Source organism: Girardinichthys multiradiatus, chromosome 9 (genome assembly GCF_021462225.1).
Source record: "Girardinichthys multiradiatus isolate DD_20200921_A chromosome 9, DD_fGirMul_XY1, whole genome shotgun sequence".
In the NCBI taxonomy this organism is placed as follows: Eukaryota; Metazoa; Chordata; class Actinopteri; order Cyprinodontiformes; family Goodeidae; genus Girardinichthys; species Girardinichthys multiradiatus.
Window position 1 is genome coordinate 2,345,806 of NC_061802.1, and position 15,577 is coordinate 2,361,382.

General features: G+C 42.4%; 1 protein-coding gene across 1 annotated transcript in view; it reads right to left on the minus strand.

The window, feature by feature from the left end:
- Positions 1-249: 249 nt before the first annotated feature.
- The window catches only part of LOC124873782, a 164,744-nt gene continuing 149,416 nt past the window's right edge, over positions 250-15,577 (minus strand). The window contains exon 6 of the transcript XR_007039622.1: positions 250-811. The gene's annotated coding sequence lies outside the window, so the exon portion shown is untranslated. The remainder of the gene's footprint in view (positions 812-15,577) is intronic.

The window sequence follows — 15,577 nt, forward strand, 5'->3', positions numbered from 1 at the left end:
GGGCTCCCAGCTGGCCGGCAGGGCAGATAGTCCATTGCCTCCCTGCCTGATTGTTCATTTTATAGGCCTATTGATTCCCTATCACCTCCCTGCATCAATAGCCCTCTGCCCATCCTCTCTCCTTAGCATGCATGGAGGTCAGGATAAAAGATCTAATGGATGGAAATCCTATTAAAGGACAAACCGGATGGAGAGAGGGAAGGACAGAAGGAAGATGATATATAGAAACAGAAGGATTTCAAGCTCAGCTTCAGCAAAGTATTATAATCATTTTAAAGTCATAGAAAGTTTCTATTTCAGCAGGTTTAAAGTAAAAGAAACTAAGCAGATGCAGACACATTTCAGTCCAAACTGTAACCAATAAAACATTTTTTAGGAGGGAAGCCTGGAGAATACACAGTAAAGATCAGAAAAATGAGAAGACATTTTGAAGGTCTGCTGAGAGATTTAGGCTCAGTCGTTGCTTTGGTACTAAAACACAGCTTTTATCCACCACAAAACACGTCCACATCAGGAAGTTGAAGGAGTGGTGGGGGCAGAAGAAGCTGGGACACTTACTAGAGCTATTAACCTCAGATTTAGTAATTTCTGAATCCTTCAGCAGACTCCTCTGTCCGAAGGTCGCAGAAGCCTCCTCAGAAGGTTCCAAAGGATCATGCTTTACAGGCAGAGCTCAGTGAACACATCTCTATATGCCTGTGATTATGATGTGGAGATGGAGCAGACAGGAGGTGCAAAAGATGTGCAACATCGTAGCTAAAAGTAGGGGAAGAGCAGCGTTTTTATCCTGGAACTAGCGCTGATTGATAATCTGAAAGACAACATATGAAGATTTCTAGTAAGACCGAGAAAACTTTTTAAAGTTACAGTTTTTAAAAAAAACGTTTCAATAAAAGATTGAAAATTATTTTCAGAACCCTTCATCTGTAAGATTTATAACCAAATTTAAGTATGAGTTAATAATAATCCACAGCTACATTGGAAACTGCTCAGCAGACAAACCCGAATTTAACTCCAAAACCTTTTAGTTTGTTTTTCAAACTGGAGAATAACTAAATGAAATCCTGCTTAAGCAGAAACATCTAAATGAAACCCCCCCCTCCTTCACCACAGCTCCTTCGTGAAGGAACGTCCTTGAAAGGTTTTCAGTGACTCTGACTGGCAGCAGTGCAGTGACTGACTGCAGCAGTGACTCTGACTGGCAGCAGTGACTGATTGGCAGCAGTGACTCTGACTGGAAACAGTGACTGACTGCAGCAGTGACTCTGACTGGAAACTGTGACTGACTGCAGCAGTGACTCTGACTGGCAGCAGTGACTGATCGGCAGCAGTGACTCCGACTGGAAACAGTGACTAACTACAGCAATGACTCTGACCTGCAGCAGTGACTCTGACTGGAAACAGTAACTGACTGCAGCAGTGACTCTGACTGGCAGCAGTGACTGATTAGCAGCAGTGACTCTGACTGGAAACAGTGACTGACTGCAGCAGTGACTCTGACTGGAAACTGTGACTGACTGCAGCAGTGACTCTGACTGGCAGCAGTGACTGATTGGCAGCAGTGACTCTGACTGGAAACAGTGACTGACTGCAGCAGTGACTCTGACTGGCAGCAGTGACTGATCGGCAGCAGTGACTCCGACTGGAAACAGTGACTAACTGCAGCAATGACTCTGACCTGCAGCAGTGACTCTGACTGGAAACAGTGACTGACTGCAGCAGTGACTCTGACTGGAAACACTGACTGACTGCAGCAATGACTCTGACTGGCAGCAGTAACTCTGACTGGAAACAGTGACTGACTGGCAGCAGTGACTCTGACTGGAAACAGTGACTGAGTGCAGCAGTGATTCTGACCTGCCGCAGTGACTGATCGGCAGCAGTGACTCCGACTGGAAACAGTGACTAACTGCAGCAATGACTCTGACCTGCAGCAGTGACTCTGACTGGAAACAGTGACTGACTGCAGCAGTGACTCTGACTGGCAGCAGTGACTGACTGGCAGCAGTGACTGACTGGAAACACTGACTGACTGCAGCAATGACTCTGACTGGCAGCGACTGCAGCAGTGACTCTGACCTGCAGCAGTGACTGACTGGCAGCAGTGACTCTGACTGGAAACACTGACTGACTGCAGCAATGACTCTGACTGGCAGCAGTAACTCTGACTGGAAACAGTGACTGACTGGCAGCAGTGACTCTGACTGGAAACAGTGACTGAGTGCAGCAGTGATTCTGACCTGCCGCAGTGACTGATCGGCAGCAGTGACTCCGACTGGAAACAGTGACTAACTGCAGCAATGACTCTGACCTGCAGCAGTGACTCTGACTGGAAACAGTGACTGACTGCAGCAGTGACTCTGACTGGCAGCAGTGACTGACTGGCAGCAGTGACTGACTGGAAACACTGACTGACTGCAGCAATGACTCTGACTGGCAGCGACTGCAGCAGTGACTCTGACCTGCAGCAGTGACTGACTGGCAGCAGTGACTCCGACTGGAAACAGTGACTGAGTGCAGCAGTGACTCTGACCTGCAACAGTGACTGACTGCAGCAGTGACTCTGACTGGAAACAGTGACTGACTGCAGCAGTGACTCTGACTGGCAGCAGTGACTGATCGGCAGCAGTGACTCCGACTGGAAACAGTGACTAACTACAGCAATGACTCTGACATGCAGCAGTGACTCCGACTGGAAACAGTGACTAACTGCAGCAATGACTCTGACCTGCAGCAGTGACTCTGACTGGAAACAGTGACTGACTGCAGCAGTGACTCTGACTGGAAACACTGACTGACTGCAGCAATGACTCTGACTGGCAGCAGTAACTCTGACTGGAAACAGTGACTGACTGGCAGCAGTGACTCTGACTGGAAACAGTGACTGAGTGCAGCAGTGATTCTGACCTGCCGCAGTGACTGATCGGCAGCAGTGACTCCGACTGGAAACAGTGACTAACTGCAGTAATGACTCTGACCTGCAGCAGTGACTCTGACTGGAAACAGTGACTGACTGCAGCAGTGACTCTGACTGGCAGCAGTGACTGACTGGCAGCAGTGACTGACTGGAAACACTGACTGACTGCAGCAATGACTCTGACTGGCAGCGACTGCAGCAGTGACTCTGACCTGCAGCAGTGACTGACTGGCAGCAGTGACTCTGACTGGAAACACTGACTGACTGCAGCAATGACTCTGACTGGCAGCAGTGACTCTGACTGGAAACAGTGACTGACTGCAGCAGTGACTCTGACCTGCAGCAGTGACTGACTGGCAGCAGTGACTCTGACTGCAGCAGTGACTGACTGCAGCAGTGACTCTGACCTGCAGCAGTGACTGACTGCAGCAGTGACTCTGACCTGCAGCAGTGACTGACTGGCAGCAGTGACTGACTGCAGCAGTGACTCTGACCTGCAGCAGTGACTGACTGGCAGCAGTGACTCTGACTGCAGCAGTGACTGACTGCAGCAGTGACTCTGACCTGCAGCAGTGACTGAGTGCAGCAGTGACTCTGACTGGCAGCAGTGACTGACTGCAGCAGTGACTCTGACCTGCAGCAGTGACTGACTGGCAGCAGTGACTGACTGCAGCAGCGACTCTGACCTGCAGCAGTGACTGACTAGCAGCAGTGACTGCCTGCAGCAGTGACTCTGACCTGCAGCAGTGACTGACTGGCAGCAGTGACTGACCACAGCAGTGACTCTGACCGGCAGCAGTGACTCTGATCGCAAGCAGTGACTCTCGGCAGCAGTGACTCCGTGACTCTGACCTGCAGCAGTGACTGACCGGCAGCAGTCACACTGATCACCTGCAGTGACTCTGACGGAGCACATAAGAAGACCTGAGCACAGCATGAAGTTTGTTTAGTGTCAGAGGATAAAAACTAGGAATAAAGAAGCAACATATTTATGACGTATTTCTGCTAACTTTAGTCCTTCTGGAGCTGATATGTAATTCATGTAAATGTCCTTCTAGACTGATTTTATTACTTTGTAAATATCTTTGCTGATAAAAAAAAGAAAGCATGTCCTTGTAATATAAAACCTTAAACTATTGCTAGTTTTAGAAAGACGCAGAAGTAAATCTGAGCCCCGAAGCTAGAAGCACTCAATGATCTCAAATGTTCTCAGATTAAATCCGGTTAATAAGATCAGTGGTACTAAATACAAAAACAACTCTACATGTTGCTGGTCGGTCAGCTAACCTGTAAACATGTTGTTACACATCAATTCACAGAGTTCTGCATCACAGAGTTCATTCATCTTCTTGAATTTATCAGACTGGGTCATGAGAGGCTACATCTTCAGCAGAGATCTTCAGTTACTCCAAAGTCAATCCTGGTAGGTTGTGAGACATGACCTTTCCAGACATTCCTGGTTCTGCTTTCAGGCCTCCTTCCACTGGGATACATTCAGAAGACTTTCTTTGTAAGACCTCTAGAGGCTTTTCCTTCCAGATACCAGAACCACCTTACCTGGCTCCTCGTTACCTGGCCTCCTTTTTTCAGCTGCCTGTATCTGAAGCTCTGTTCTTGCCTCATCACTATGGGTGATGGTTGGAATATGGAACAGCTTCACCTCTCAGCCAGGCTTTCTCTTCACAGCTGAGTGGTACAATTCCAATCCATCAAATGATTTCTGGTTCAGTACGACCCATCCCTGTTCACCCCAACATCTTGACCAAGGCCTTGGGTCTTCTCGTACCTGGGTTGTTTAGTTAGTTTAAAAACAATCTCATGTTCTTTACCCCTATTGATGCACTTTGTTATGTAGATGTGAACACAGCAATCGCAGGGTGCGGACCAAAACAACCGTACCAAGACCAACTGAAGGAGGTGGTCTCGGTACGGTTCCAAACGGACTCTAGAGCAGGTCGTTCATAGTGTGAATATGGTCTGCATTTGATCTGAAACAGCTACAAGGTAAACTCTGCTGCCTTGAGCCAAACCAGGCAGGGGACTCTGAAGTATAAATAAAGTGTTTCTTGGGTGTCGGCAGACTGAGAAAACCATGATTGGTCAATTTGACCTGTTGTGGGAGGAGTCTGTGAATGGTTGAATTTATGGAGTTTTTACAACTACATGTATTTATATAACTTGTATTTATATGGGATTTGGGACATATGTTATAGTTCCTAAAAACCTTTTATAAGAGTAGCATAGCTGAATCAGTTGGTGAATAAACAAACTATAGCTGTGAGTCAGTACCCCAACTGGAGCCAGAAAGCCACGCCTGAATGTGGCAATGCACATGGAGCGTGGCCTTAAACTCTAGGATCTCAATCTTAATGGTGGGGACTTCAAACTCAGAACTGCAAATACTGCAAAACAAAGCCACGTGGGTGACGATCTTTGCTCCTATTGGACAGAAATGATGGGGTTCCTCCATTTCCAGGGCATGGAAATGGAGGAAAATAACTGTTCTGCATATTTGTGTCATTATTACAGCTTCAATATCAATGTGAGGGTCGGGAGCGACTCATTCAACTCAGATTTTGCAACGTTGTTTTTATAATTTTGGAATGGCGTCTGAGAATGCGTGCTGCAAGCCGAAGGAGACAACATGCTCTGCATGCCCTGTCCTACATCATGCCGGTAGTAGCGTTGCTAAGCAACATGCAGCTGATCAGGTATGATTTCAGTACACCGTACACCTGTGCTACCGGCTACAGTGGCTTGTTATGTCCAAAGAGACGTATGTTTTCTGTTGTTGGGTCGGATCGGGGCCGGTTCATATTCACATCATAAGCAGATCGCACCAAAGTCCGTTTGGAAGCGGACTGATACCACGTCAAAAAGTGAGTCTCGGTCCGGTTGTTTGGTCCCAACCAGGGTTCGCTTGAGTGTATTCAAACCTGCACAAAAGGTCCAAGGGGAGAAATGAACTCTGGTCTGGATTAAAAGTGGCAGGTGTGAATACACCCTATGTGTGTTCCTAGGTTCTAAACGAGAAGAAATGACAAAAATTAGAGTCCTGTCATGCCTCCATGGAAATTGCTTTTGATGCACTCCTGTTCTGAATATTGCCTGTGCACTGGGATCAAGGGTGTGGAATTCACAGTATTCTGCTGCGTCAGGGTACATTACCAGAACGTAATACCGGAATGTTTCCCTCATAAATAAAATTTTTTCCTTCAGTTCGTAAATCAAAGTAAATACATTTTAAGGACCCTGGAAACAGAATAAACCAAAGGGAAACCAGGACTCTTAATAAAAACAGACCATGATGCTGCCTGGTACCCAACAAGGTCAGGGTTGAATCTCTAAATAGAACACTGATTTCTTCACACAGAGGAACCCTAACAGAAACGTTTCTTTCAGATTTGAGGCAATGACTGTGAGATGAGGTCTGAGACACACTGATTAAAATCCATCAACCTAACAACCCCTGTTTTAGGTCTGCCTCTTTGTTCCTCATGTGCAGGATTCCCTTGTTCCCCACACTTCCTCATTACCTCCATGGCTAATCTGCCCGGGGGCGTGGTTACTGTACCTTTACAGAGGTTATAGTTCAGCCTCATTATCACAGCAAACAGACATGATTTCACATTTTTCAGAGAAAGTCCTCATTTAGCCCTGTAGCAGAAAGGTCAACATGTTCACCTCTGGGGTTCATTTAGAAAACTGGGACAAGAGCAGATTTATTACTTTACTCTCCTTTATTCCCCCACCTCCTCATAATCTTGATCTGCTTCTCACCAGTTTCTTCCCTTTTCTTTTTTTCAGCCGCATCTTTTCATTATTTTCTTATCTTCTATCCTAAACCTTCCTTCCTGTTTTAAAAATTATTGACTTCCTCTTTCCATTTTTTTTCTTTTCCTTTCAGGCCCAACAAGCAGCATCATTCCCTTATCAGGGTTAAAGTTCAGTGTATCACAACTCTCTGCTGTTGTTACCCAACCATGAACGTACCTAAAGAAATAAGGCGTTAACCAACTTTTATCCCAGGAACAAGGAGTCACAACTGAAATCCCTGTGATGTCATGCAGCCACTAACAAAAACACTTTTCCAGCTTTGCGTCATTCTTTACCCACCCAACTCTTGTATAGATGCGGAGAGAGGAGAAAATGCGCGTGAAAATCTGACTAACTGGCAAGATGGACTCGTTCTTCAGACTTGGTTCCAAAGTTGATTACGATCTGGTGTTCTTGTATCTGCCGGTCAAAGAACAACCAAACGTTATGCATGATCTGCTGTTTGAGTAATCCAGCGTTCATGCAAAAGGGGTAATTAAGACAATCTGTCTTGTACTTTTCTTTTTAAGTTTCTGCAAAAAAGCAATAGATGCCCCAGAAGTAATTGTCTCTAATCACGTCGAATGAAGCAGCTTCCCTCCTCCCTGCCGGAGAGGAGAAGACAAGAATCGCAGTATCACACTTCCTTCTGCGTTCAAGTCCAGGTAGCAGGAACTACCCCCCATAACTGCTACTGAGAGCAGCTGCCATGTTGGTCCACAATGGGGCCAGGCCGGGCCACCTCCGCCACGTAACCCAGCACCCTCTGAATCTTTCATCACTTCTGTTCTTCAGAACGGTTCATGTATTAAGGTAGTGTTTGGGCAAAGAAAATTAGTTTAGGATTCTATAAAATAAATAAAATTTGTCTTTTCATGATGTTTTTGCCTTGTGTGTGGTTTGTTGAAACATTTCAGTGCTAGCAAGCTATCTGCCCAGCTAATGTGAAAAGACCTCTTAAACTTGAGGCTAGTTATTTGTTCTGAGTTGTGTTTTAAAGTTAAGACAAACTTTATTTTAATGTGAGGTTTAAACATAGATCGGACATAAAGTAATGCTGGAGCTCATATGCATCTTAATCTTTGTATTAATGGTATTTTAAGTGTGTAAATTAAAGGGTTGGACAATAAGCTACTTTCCTTTGTTAACCCAAAACCGCTATTGCTAGCGCCAGCAAAATCAAATAGTAACATGACTGGTCGTCATTTTGTCCATAGATGTTACTCTCCGCCATTTCAGCAGTCCTTACCTTTTGAACTGTCATTTCATTCCATCATTTGAATTGATTCCCTTGTTCTTTATGTGTATATAGTTCATTTGTTTTTTTTTTTACTCTTTCAGGTTTGCTTGGTACTTTTAGTTGAATTGTTCTAGCCTAGTAAAGAGTTTGTTAACTGAAATATGTTTAATTTGGAGTTGAATTGTTCTAGTAATAAATTCTTACATATTGGAGAGAAATTGTTGTGAATTTATTCCCTATGTGTGTAGAGTTTACTGTTCAGTAATGCCAGAGCTCGAATCACTCTGTCATCTATTGTCCTAATACCACCGCCATGTTATGATGATATTTACAGGACAATACTTGACAGACCTGAATGGTTATTGAATTAAATAATAAATAATTTAAGCATCCTAACTTCACAACACTGGTTTCCTGTTCCTTTAATTTCATCTCCGTTCTCCAACTTGTCTTTGCCTCCTCAGCAGACTTGTTGTCTGCTGAGACAACAAGGCAGCATCATTACCTCTGCTCAGGGTCAGCTCTAAATGGTTATTAACTGGAGCTCTTCATCTGAATCGATCATCTTGGCCATGAAGCAGTCTATCCGTCTGTCTTTCTGGATGACAACCATCTCTTTCTTTCTCTTTATGACATCTCTCTTTCAGTGTAATTGTCACCCTCCCCTCCTCTTCCTCTCGGTTCCTCACCACTTTCTCCTTGTGGGTTAACACTGTGTTGGCCAGAGGAGAATGGCCCAGCTCAGATTAGATGAAGACCAGACGGTGTAATGCGGAAAGCTGAACTAAGCCCTATTAGAAAGAGTCATTAGCCGTCTGTCTCTTTCTGCACGCAAAGAGTCAATTATCTGTTAAACAAAAAAGAAAGAAAAAACCAAACCTCATCGAGATGAACGACAGAGATCTGGATCTGCATCCTGATCATGAGCTCTTCGGCTGGTGGCTTGTATGAAGGTCAGTAATTATCAGAAATAATACATCCAGACAAAAAACGCTTGAAGGGGGCAGGAAATGAAAGGAAATGGTAGGAAGGTGAGGACAACAAGGATGTAAAGGCAACTTTCCAAAAGGAAAAATGAACATTTACCTCTTGTGGAAACTTCAGAATTATTTTGTACATCAGAGACATATTGTCACATTATTTAGTTCATTGTACAGAAAATATAAATGCTCTGTTATTTCCTACACATGTAGCTTCTTATTCAGTTGTTTATGAGGAAGCAGCTGCTTTACCAAGGTCATAGTTCCAAATCAAGAGGTCATGACCTGAACAATTAAGTGAACCAAAGTAGTGTTGTAGTACTCGAGATTGGTCTCAAGACCACTTTTTGATGCTCTCGCTCTTGTCTCGAACTCGGCCACATATGTACTCGGTCTTGGACACTGAGGACTTGGGATTTTAATTCAAGACTGTTCAAAACCATAACTGTGGAAATATCACTAAATTGCCAGAATGTTTAGATGTTGCTGCACATATTCGCTTTGAAGTTGAAGTTTTGAAGTAAGTAACAAATTAGAATATGTATTTTGGGCATTTTGGCACACTGTAAAAGATGCCGAATTTCATATACTGTATCAATACAGCAAATGGTCAGTCAGTCATGTTTTTGTGGTGTTGTGCATCTACTGATCTGTGTGTTTATCCATGGCGTTGAGCTTGGACTTATGAAGCATGTTTTGCCGTTGCGTTTTGTTAAAATTTAGCATATGATGAATCAAATCAGTTTTGGACTTTTATACAACACATGCAGTTAGGCCACAGAGTTTCTGACCTGTTTGTATTAGCTAGCGTTTGTTGTCTTGATTACACGTAAAAGCTATAAAAAACTCTTACAATAGTTGTTCCTGAACATCAGCATTTCACATAGAATTACTGTATTCATTACAATACACAGCTTTTCTGCATTTTAAATGTTGAATGTTTGGCATTTTTCCCATTTTTGATATTTAGCTATGTGGCTTTGAAACGGCACACATTTTGACAAGGATTGTTGTTGGTTTAAAAACAGCATAATTTGATGTATTGTTTATAAAATGTGTAGAAAAGTGAAGACTTTAGTGATGAACAATGAATAATTGTTTTACATTCTGTACTAAATGATGGAAGTCACTCAGGAAATTGAATAAAGATTGTTAAATTTATTTAATCTCTAAGTGTTTAATATCTAGGTGTTTTTATGGGAATGTGGATCTTTCAGATCAATTTGAGAAGCACTTTTGATCATGTTTTAATGTGTCATGTGATGTGTGGCTCGGTCTCAGCCCCTAAAAGTCTTGGTCTCGATACACTCTGCTCCTGACTACATCACCACACCAAAGATCAGAGAAAGAGCATTATGTTTGGAGCAGTTCTGCACAGACACTTATATCCACAAACAAGGATGTCACAAGCAGAAACATCTTCACTGCTAAATTAAAAAGAGGGATTCTTTAGGGTGCAGCCAGATATAAAGACCTGACTGGGTAACGCAGGTTACAAACCCATTAAAAATAATCTATGATACATTTTCCTAAACTTTTAACACCTATAATATAAAAAGAAAAAAAATAAGGTAATCATTCATAGGAGGCTAGCTCCTTGGTTTAATTCAGAGCTGCATACTTTAAAGCACAATGTTAGAAAATTGGAGAGAAAATGGCGCTCTACACACCTAGAGGATTCCTACTTAATCTGGAAAAATAACCTACTGTTGTATAAAAAGACACTTCACCAAGCTAGAACAGCTTATTTCTCCTCATTAATAGAAGAGAACAAGAATAATCCTAGGTTTCTCTTTAGTACAGTTGCTAAACTTACACAGAGTCATAGCTCTGTTGAGCCATCCATTCCCTTAGCTCTTAGCAGTCATGACTTTATGGGATTCTTCTTAAATAAAATTGATTCTATTAAAAATAAAATCTTTGACATACTCCCGAAGATGATTACTTCATCCTCAGCAAGTGAGACAACATTGGAAATAACTGCAGAACCTGATCTGTGTTTGGACTGTTTTGATCCTGTGGAGCTTCCTGAGTTATCAGAAATATTAGCTTCATCTAAACCTTCAACTTGTATGTTAGACCCAATCCCAACCAAATTATTTAAGGAAGTGTTCCCTCTGATTACCAGCCCCATTTTATATATGATTAATCTATCTTTAGTAAATGGATCAGAACCACAGGCTTTTAAGTTAGCGGTAATTAAACCTTTACTTAAGAAACCTTCACTTGATCGAGATGATTTAATAAATTACAGACCTATATCCAATCTTCCATTCTTATCTAAAATTCTTGAGAAAATAGTTGCTAATCAAATGTGTGAGCATTTATACAGCAATGACCTGTTTGAAGAGTTTCAGTCAGGTTTCAGAGCTCATCATAGCACTGAAACAGCTCTGCTGAAAGTCACTAATGATATTCTTATGGCCTCAGATAATGGACTTGTGTCTGTTCTGGTTCTGTTAGATCTCAGTGCTGCATTTGATCCAGTCGACCATAATATTCTCTTAAAAAGGCTGGAATATGCTGTAGGGATCAGGGGAACAGCGCTAGGCTGGTTTAAATCTTATCTGTCTGACAGATTCCAGTTTGTTCATGTAAATGATAAATCATCTTCAAGACATGCTTGTAGTCTATCTAACTGGTTGGGTTCATCAGGATTTATGGATAAGTAAAGCTGAGTATCATCAGCGTAACAGTGAAAATGTATCCTATGCTGCCTGATAATTTGACCTATTTGAAGCATATAATAAAAACTTGGATGACTTTACATTTTTTGCTTCTAAATTCAGACAAGACAGAAGTTGTCGTCTTTGGACTGGAGTCTTTAAAAAAGAAACTGCTTAGTCAATCACTTAACCTGGATGGTATTAAATTGACCTCTGATAATAAAGTAAAAAACCTTGGTGTTATTTTTGACCAGGACATGTCATTTAAATCCCATATTAAACAGGTTTCTAGGATTTCCTTCTTTCATCTCCAGAACATTGCCAGAATTAGAAATATCCTGTCCAGGAGTGACGCTGAAAAACTAGTCCATGCATTTGTTACTTCAAGGCTGGACTATTGTAATTCTTTACTATCAGGATGTCCACAAAATGCAGTTAAAAGCCTTCAGCTGATTCAAAATGCTGCAGCAAGAGTTCTGATGAAAATTAAAAAGAGAGATAATATTTCTCCTATTTTAACTTCCCTTCATTGGCTCCCTGTTAAATCCAGAATAAAATTTAAAATTCTCCTCCTCACATATAAAGCCCTTAATGATCTAGCTCCATCATACATCAGAGATCTGATTGGTCCATATGTTCCTAACAGAGCACTTTGTTCTCAGACTGCAGGTTTACTGGTGGTTCCTAGAGTCTCTAGAAGTAGAATGGGAGGCAGATCCTTTAGTCATCAGGCTCCTCTCCTGTGGAACCAGCTCCCAGTTTTAGTCCGTGAGGCAGACACCCTGTCTACTTTTAAGGCTAGGCTTAAAACTTTCCTTTTTGATAAAGCTTATAGTTAGAGTGGCTTAGTTTATCCTGAGCTATCTCTGTAGTTATGCTGCTATAGGCTTAGGCTGCTGAAGGACATAATGAACAATTTCACCCTCTTTGCTACATTCTCACACTACTCTAATTCTGCATAATTTTTTAACTTTGTTCTCTCTATTCTCTTTCTAGAAGCTACACCTGGCCTGACTCTGTGTCTACCTGTGACACCTTTCTGGAGAGGGGGATCGTTCAGGCTTCTGCTGGTAACAACTTATTGCTCACCCTCTACAGATGATCCACATGGCCCTGTCTTTTAGTGTTTAACCCTTTCTCTCTCCTAGACATTGCTACTGACTGAGCTTCTACTATGACTAACTCTATGTTCTCTCTTTCAGACTCTAACCTTGAAAACTGGCTCAGAGTTTATCTGTTCTTTCTTTCTAGATGAAATGACTAAAGGAGCTACATCCATTAACATTTACTTTTCCTTCCCATAGAAAGTACTCCTGGATCAGTGCTTCTTTGTTCTCTTTGTGTCTCTGCTCTGTTCACTCAAACCTCCAGTCAGTCGTGGCAGATGGCCGCTCACACTGAGCCTGGTTCTGGTTCTGCTGGAGGTTTCTTCCTGTTAAAAGGGAGTTTTTCCTCTCCACTGTCGCTACATGCATGCTCAGTATGAGGGATTGCTGCAAAGTCAACACCAGTGACTGTCCAATGTCTCTACATGCTCATCCAGGAGGAGGGAATGCTGCAAGTCACTGACTGGATGCAATCTGCTGGGTTTCCTTAGATAGAAAAACTTTTTATCCAATTTGAATAAATAACTGAATCTGACTGAACTGTTCAATAGTTAGGACTAATTGAAATGTATGAACCTGACTGTTGTGAAGAGCCTTGAGACGACATGTGTTGTGAATTGGCGCTATATAAATAAACTGAATTGAATTGAATTATAATGTCAGATTTCACAGATTTCACCTTTGAAGTCCAATGGAAAAACAAACTGATCTGTTAAGATAGATAAGCCTAAAAAATGAAATGCAATAACCTGCCTGCATAAGTGTGCACAATATTAATTTACTCATTCAGTCCTCCAGAGCTGCTAGCAGTCATCAGTTATAGCGGACTGGATGAACTGTAAACAAAGTTCTGGTCGGATTTTCCTGAAATTTGCTCATTTGCTCACAAAGGTATCTGTCAGAAGAAGGGGACAAAAGCCTGTAACATGGTACAGAGAAGGGTGCCATCAGTGAGTAGAAAAATTACTGGTAGTTAGCAGCACAGGAGCACCTCAGGGTACTGTACTCTCACAGCTTCTTTTCACTCTGTACACCTCAGACTTCCAGGACCAGACAGAATCCTTTCATCTGCAGAAATACTCGGATGATTCTGCAGTCATGGAATGGATCAGAGATGGACAAGAAGCACATCTTGAACGTGAAAAAAAGAAAGATGAATTTAGATATTAAGAGAAACAGGAATAGATCAAACACTATTTCCATCATGGGAGAAGAGGTGGAGGTGATGGAGGAGTATAGATACCTCGGTGTTCACCTGGACAACAGACTGGAGTGGAGATGCAACTGTGAAGCCATCTACAAGAAGGGACAGAGCAGACTGTACTTCTTGAGGAAGCTTAGGACCTTCAGTGTTTGCAGCAAGATGCTGCAGATCTTCTATAAGTCTGTTGTGGAGAGTGTGATCTCTTCTACCATCATCAGCTGGGGAAGCAGCATCAGAACCAGGGACTTAAAAAAGCTCAACAAGCTGATAAAGAAGGCTGGTTCTGTTCTGGAGACTCATAAAGGAAAGGGCAGACGATAAGGTCATGATGGCATGAGCCCAAAGATTTACAATCAGGTGCATTTCCATTCACTCGTTCTAAGGAGAAGAACCTTAGAACCACCTTTAACCTTTCTGCCTTCAGTGTAGACAACAGGGAAGCTTCAGCAACCTAAAGATGGATCAGAGCAAACATATCCCTCCAGATTGAAGGTTGGTAACTGAACATTAGTGAGAAGCTATTTTCAAATATGAAAACACAAAGATGTTTTATTAACTCCTCTGCACAATAAAATATTCATGATATTCATCAGATAAATGGCTTGAAACCAAGGCGAAGATTGCAGATCTTTCTCCAGGATTTTTAAAAAGGCCTCGAAATGTCTAAGCAGCAGCAGCCGCAGTATAAATATTTGGCTCATTTAGGTCCTCATTCTGTGATGGGATGTCGTTATGGAATTTGCTTAAAAATCCATGGATTTGATTACTGCAAATAATGATTTTATCAACTTTCCAGGGTCCATGTTGGGTCCAGGACCAATCCCAGGGATCCTTTGTAGCCCAGTTAGTTAGAAATCTATCTTCTGATTGAAAGGATTCAGACCTTGCATTTAAATCGGTATCTCTTTGAGCGATTCTGCCCGCTGTGGCCCTCGTCCTGTAATAATGAAGGATACTGCAGTGGGACACCTGAGATGCTGCACACACTCACAGGCTGCTGGTGGCAGCGGGACGAGGATATCGGAAAACAGATCGATGAGCTGTGATGAAAACCCATCAATAAACTTTAATCCTGTGAAAGCTGAAGCTTCTCGCCTCACAGTAACACCCGTCACTCACACAGTCAAGCTTTCTGCTTGGCAGAACATTATGAACAGGAACTGCTTTCCACTGATCTCTACCACTGCAGAGCTACACATCTTAGAGTGGTCTTTAGATGTATGGTCTGTTTGACCACAGCCTGATTAATTACAAGTCAAAAATGTATGTTTGAAATGCTTTGACACAGAAATGCGTTGGTTGCATTTAAGACTGATGGATGTTTAGGTTCCAACAGTAACGTTAAAGGCTGAGGGCTTCGTTCCTGCATGTGTGTGTGAGTGACAGAACAAGGGCAATATTTCAATAGATGCTGTTAGATGTTCTGCAGAACTCCAATGAAAAAGACACAGTAGGTATGAAAAGGTTCAAGTTTAGTTAATTAAGGCTTAAGTGTGTTTTCCATTAATTAAATTAATGGAAAACAAATTAACAAATTAATGGAAAACACACTCAAGCCTTAAACTGTAAATCGGGGCTGCACGGTGGTGCAGTTGGTAGCACTGTTGCCTTGAAGCAAGAAGGTCCTGGGTTTGATTCCCAGCCTGGG